At 39.1% G+C, this 6000-nt stretch overlaps 1 long non-coding RNA gene across 1 annotated transcript; it reads right to left on the minus strand.

The window, feature by feature from the left end:
* Positions 1–486: 486 nt before the first annotated feature.
* Positions 487–2345, minus strand: LOC144375256 (uncharacterized). The gene is made up of 2 exons (XR_013434847.1): positions 1917–2345; positions 487–707 (listed from the first exon to the last, which is right to left on the minus strand). It is a non-coding gene; the product is annotated as an uncharacterized LOC144375256 (long non-coding RNA).
* Positions 2346–6000: the final 3655 nt, after the last annotated feature.

The raw sequence follows: 6000 nt of genomic DNA on the forward strand, positions 1-6000 counted from the left end.
TAATTGGCATTAATTCTGATTTTTTTATTTGTAGTTGTAGATGGACAGAATGTTTTTATTTTATTTATTTTTTTATGTGGTGCTAAGGATCCAACCCAATGCTTCACACATGCTAGGCAAGTGCTCTGCCACTGAGTTACAATCCCAGGCCCTAATTCTGATTTAAAAATATATATACATACAATAAAAAAAAGAAAAATATATATATATATACATATTGTCTTACAATATTATTAACCAGGACTATTGACTTTTTAGTGCCCCCTTCAATATTGTGATCAAAGCACTATAGAACTGAGAAAGTTTCCTCAGTCCTACCACAAATAAAGCACTCACATTCTGTTTTTTGATGGATTCATTGGGCTTTTTTAAATGCATGTCTCAAAGTATGAGAACAGCTCAACTTTTTTTTTTTAATATTTATTTTTCAATTCTCGGCGGACACAACATTTTTTTTTTGAGAGTGAGAGAGGAGAGAGAGAGATAGAAAGAGAGAATTTTTAATATTTATTTTTTTTTTTAGTTCTCGGCGGACACATCTTTGTTGGTATGTGGTGCTGAGGGTCGAACCCGGGCCGCACGCACGCCAGGCGAGCGCGCTACCGCTTGAGCCACATCCCCAGCCCAACAGCTCAACTTTTGAACAAGACTTTTGAAGGTGGAGTTCCAAAATCTTCCTTTCACAAAAGTGGAGAAATTTGTTTTCTCTGAAACAGAAGAATAAAAGTTTAACTTTATACCCAGGGGTGCTCTTCCACCAGGCAACCCACACACACACCCTCAGTTTTATGGTTCATTTTATTTATTTATATATATATATGAAACAATACCCTTATGCCCTTATGTAACTTATTTTTTTATGTGGTGCTGAGGATCAAACTTAGTGCTTCACACATGCTTGGTGAGCGCTCTATCACTGAGTCACAACTCTAGCCCCTCAGCTTGTTTTCAAAAAGTTGGAGGAAGATGGACTTTGTGTTCACCCAGATCCTCTGGAGACTGAAGGATGGGCTACAGCTTGAGTCCAGGAGTTGGAGACCAGCCTGTGCAACATTGTGAGACCCATCTCAAAAAATAAAAAGACCTAGGCAAGGTCGCCTGTAATCTCAGCTACTTGGTAGGCTGAGTCAGAAGGATCCCAAGGTCAAGGCTAGCCTAGGCAATTTAGCAAAACCTTATCTCAAAAGACAAAAAACACTGAGGATGCAGTTAAGCAGTAGAACAATCCTGGGTTCGATCCCCAGTATCAAAAAAATAAATAAAAGAGTGGAGTGTAAAATCTCCCCATAATGAATAACTGGGATTGTTTTTCCCCTGTATTTTATTTCTCTCTCTCTTTTTTTTTTTTTTTAAATAGATGAGGCTGGAGTTGTGGCTCAGTAGTAGAGCACATTCCTAGCAAGTGTGAGGCACTGGGTTCAATTCTCAGCATCGCATATAAATAAATGAATAAAATAAAGGTACATCAACATCTAAAAGAAATATTTAAAAAAGAACAATGTTCATTACATAAAAGTAAGACAAGCAATAAGGAAGAAAACAAAACAGTGATAACCCCATATATCTAGAGAAAATTACTATAAATAATATTTTTAATTAATTGATTATACTATTTAGAAAGTTTTAAATGTCTCACTAAGGTACTTACAGTTCTTATCGCCCTTCAAGGACAACACAATATAAAATGGTGGTTGGCAAGTACTTTGTAAACTGATAAAAATATTCAAGGCTGTACAGAATTTTTTTTTTTCAGAGTAGAAATTAGAAGTTTATTAAAGGACAGAAGAAAAGACTTCTCCCGGAGGAAGAAGGGGACCCAGGAGGTGGAATAGCCGACGGGTGCCCACCTTACCTCCAGAAAGAAAGAAAGAAAGATGCACCTCAAACAGACATGGGGTGTGTAGAGAGGCGCTTACCTCAGTGTAGAATATCTCGGTGGAACCTCCAATATGTTACGGCTGTTGACCAGTGACGAGTTCTTGCTTCCCCGATGTTGAAGAATAACACCAAAGAAGCACGCCGAGGCAAGGTCAGAGTAGAAATTAGAAGTTTATTAAAGGACAGAAAAAAAGACTTCTCCCGGAGGAAGAAGGGGACCCAGGAGGTGGAATCCCTAGAATTTTTAAAATAGAAAATGAAAGAAAAACTGTCAACTGTCAAAACAAGAATGCCTCTCTTTCTCTCTTTTTTTTTTTTTTTTTTTTTTTTTGGTATTAGAAATTTAAGGGGCTGGGGATGTGGCTCAAGCAGTAGCATGCTTGCCTGGCATGCGTGCAGCCTGGGTTCGATCCTCAGCACCACATACCAACAAAGATGTTGTGTCTGCCAAAAACTAAAAAATAAATATTAAAAAAAAAATTCTCTCTCTCTAATTCTCTCTCTCTCTCTCTCTCTCTCTCTCTCTCTCTCTCTCTCTCTCTCTCTCTCTCTCTCTCTCTTTAAAAAAAAAAGAAAAGAAAGAAATTTAACCCCGGAAACTTGACCACTGAGCCACATCCTCAGCCCTTTTTAGTTTTTATTTTGAGAAAGGATCTCCCTGAGTTGTTTAAGGCCTTAAATTGTTTGCGATTCTCCTACCTCAGCCTCCAGAGCCACTGGGATTACAGGTATGCACCATCGCACCCAGCAAATACTTTTTAAATTAAAAGCCAATTTTCTTTTTCCTTCTCCCTCTTTTTTTGTTTTAAGTTCTGAATCATATCTATAGGTAACAATTCAAAATTTAGCTGGGCCAGGGAATGGAGGCACTCACATGTAATCTCAGCTACTCAGGAGACTGAGGCAGGAGGATCACAAAGTTTGAGGTTAGCCTGCACAATTTAGTGAGACCCTGTCTCAAAATAAAAGTCAAAAAGGACTGGGGATATAGTTCAGTGGCAGAGCACCTGCCTGGCATATTGTGAAACCCTGGATTCAATCCCCAATACCATGTGTACACACACACACACACACACACACACACACACACACACACACGCACGCATGCACACACACACACACACACACAAAATCATGCAGTATACCATAAATGTATACATTTTGTTTGCTTAGGAAATAAAAATTAAAATATTTTTAATTCCAAACTTGCTTCATAAAGAGAAATGGAAATTCATTTGCACTGTTATTTTTTACATTTCATCTGCTTCTATTAGCATTATTTCAGAAGCCAGAGTCAAATTAATTGCATTTATTCATTCAACAAGTTCTGTTCAGTTCCAGGTACTGTTCCAAGCTCTAAGGGTACAGCAGTGAAGGTCAAGTCACTCTCCTCAAATGCTGGAACTCATGTCTGGCTTACTGAATCAAGGTGGGGTAATCACTGTTGCATGAAGTTCCCTGGTATAAAGCCAAGATGAGCAGAATATACCAGACCACACCCCTTGTCAATTTCATTTTAGCCCCAGATAAAAAATACAAAGATCTAAGTAACACCCAGTACAAGCAAAATGTTTACATTAACTGATGTATTGGGAAAGGTAAGAAGCTGGGGCTGGTGCATTTAATTAAAAAGTGACTCAACCAAAGCAAGATAGAATCTTAAACTACAACAAATAGAAGCAAAAACAAAACAAAAAAAATTCACAATAACTATTTTGGACCAAAAATTAATCTTTTTACAGAAACCAATGAAGACTGATATGTCTATTCAAACAATGCTGATGATAGTGAGGGTTTTGGGTTTTGTTTTTGTTTTTTTTTTTTTGTTTTTTTTCCTTTTGGAACTGGATGTCTAATCCAGGGCTTTGAAAATACAAGGCAGATAGTTGCTTTGCTGCTGAGCTACATCCCAGCCCATGATGATAGTGGTTTTTCTTTGTTTGTTTGTTTGTTTGTTTGTTTGTTTTTAGTACTGGGGTATGAACTTAGGGCATTCAACCACTGAGCCACATCCCCAGCCCTATTTTGTATTTTATTTAGAGACAGGGTCTCACTGAGTTACTTAGCACCTCGCTTTTTGCTGAGGCTGGCTTTGAACTTGCAATCCTCTTGCCTCAGCCTCGCAAGCCACTGGGATTTCAGGCATGCACCATCATGCTTGACATAATAGTGGTTTTAATGAAAACAGAATTTTTATTGTACTGGAGACTGAACTCAGGGTTGCTTTCCACTGAGCTACATCCCCAGCCTTTAAAAATTTTTTTGAGACAGGGTCTTGTTAGGTCGGTGCCAGCGACTTGGTGGCGACTTAGTGGCAACTTAGAACAAAGCAGCCCGGGCTGCTTTGAACATCAATCAGATGGGGGCGGAAACGCCTGTCAATCAGCCAGATCTCCTGACTAACGCCTGTCAATCAGCAGGACCCCTGGCCAATCCTGGAGTTCAGCCAACTCCCCTGATCAACTCCAAGGGGGCAAGGGACCCTAGAGACACCTTTTCCTGTCCCAAGCCCTTCCCTTCCTGCTGTAAGCCCCATAAAAGTCCAGTCCGGTCGAGCTTCCACGCGGTTTCTCCTCAGACCCTTCCCCTGTCCCCTCTGTGGGTCTGATCGAGTTCCGCCCGGGAGTGATATCTCAATAAAGCCTGTTCAGCCGCCCTTTTAAATCTGCCTCCTTTGGTTGCTGCTTGCCCAGCCTGATCTGACAGGTCTCACTAAATTGCTGGGTCTGCAGCTATTGCCCTTCTCGGACTATTCCCTGAAGACCTTAAAAGAGCTTACTACAGGGATACTGCCACATCGATGTTCATAGCAGCACAATTCACAATAGCTAGACTGTGGAACCAACCCAGATGCCCTTCAATTGATGAATGGATAAAAAAAAAAATGTGGCATTTATACACAATGGAGTACTATGCAGCACTAAAAAATGTCAAAATCATGGAATTTGCAGGGAAATGGATGGCATTAGAGCAGATTATGCTAAGTGAAGCTAGCCAATCCCTAAAAAACAAATGCCAAATGTCTTACTTGATATAATGAGAGCAACTAAGAACAGAACAGGGAGGAAGAGCAGGAGGAAAAGATTAACATTAAACAGAGACGTGAGATGGGAGGGAAAGGGAGAGAAAAGGGAAACTGCATGGAAATGGAAGGAGACCCTCATTGTTATACAAAATTACATATAAGAGGTTGTGAGGGGAATGGGAAAAAAAAGGAGAGAAATGAATTACAGTAGATGGGGTAGAGAGAGAAGATGGGAGGGGAGGGGAAGGGGGATAGTAGAGGATAGGAAAGGTAGCAGAATACAACAGTTACTAATATGGCATTATGTAAAAAATGTGGATGTGTAACCGATGTGATTCTGCAATCTTTGTAATGTTTTGAACAACCAATTAAAAAAATAATAATAAATAAATAAATTGCTGGGTCTGGCCTTGAACTTGGGATCCTCCTGCCTCAGCTTCCTGAGTTGCTGGGATTATAATCCTGTGTCACCTAACCCAGGCTTTAAAGGAATTTTTTAAAAAGCAAAATGATGAAAGAAAGTTAAACTACTAAATTTAAATTTATACAATCACTTTTTAAAAAGAAAACAGGTCCCAAGTTAAATTCCCAGCATCCAAAAAAAAAATTAAAATAAAAATAATCAAAAAGAACAAAACAAAAGCCATATTGTACATATTCAATTAACAAAGAACAGTATCAGTAGGGTAACACACATTATGATGTAATCTATATTTAGGGCCTTCTAAATAGACTAGTGCTTTGAGTACATGCAATTTCACAGTGAGGGGGTTGAATAAGATCTCTTAGAAAGTTCCAAACATTTAAAAAATTCTCTGTATCCAGTAAAACAAAATATTTGTGAAATCAGTTGTTGGTATAGCAGTTCAACTTCAACAAATCTTTCTTGAGTTCATGAAAAATTGAAGATAGCTTCAACAAAAATCATGCAGATTACCCAGTGGCGATGATACCTGTCTGTGGTCCCAGTGACACAGGAGACTGAGGCAGGAGGATCACAAATTAAAGGCCAGCCTGGGCAACTTAGGGAGACCCTCTCTCAAAGTTAAAAATAAAAAGGGTTGAGATGAAGCTCAGTGGTAAGTTCTACCTAGGGT

Source organism: Ictidomys tridecemlineatus, chromosome 2 (assembly GCF_052094955.1).
Source record: "Ictidomys tridecemlineatus isolate mIctTri1 chromosome 2, mIctTri1.hap1, whole genome shotgun sequence".
NCBI lineage: Eukaryota > Metazoa > Chordata > Mammalia > Rodentia > Sciuridae > Ictidomys > Ictidomys tridecemlineatus.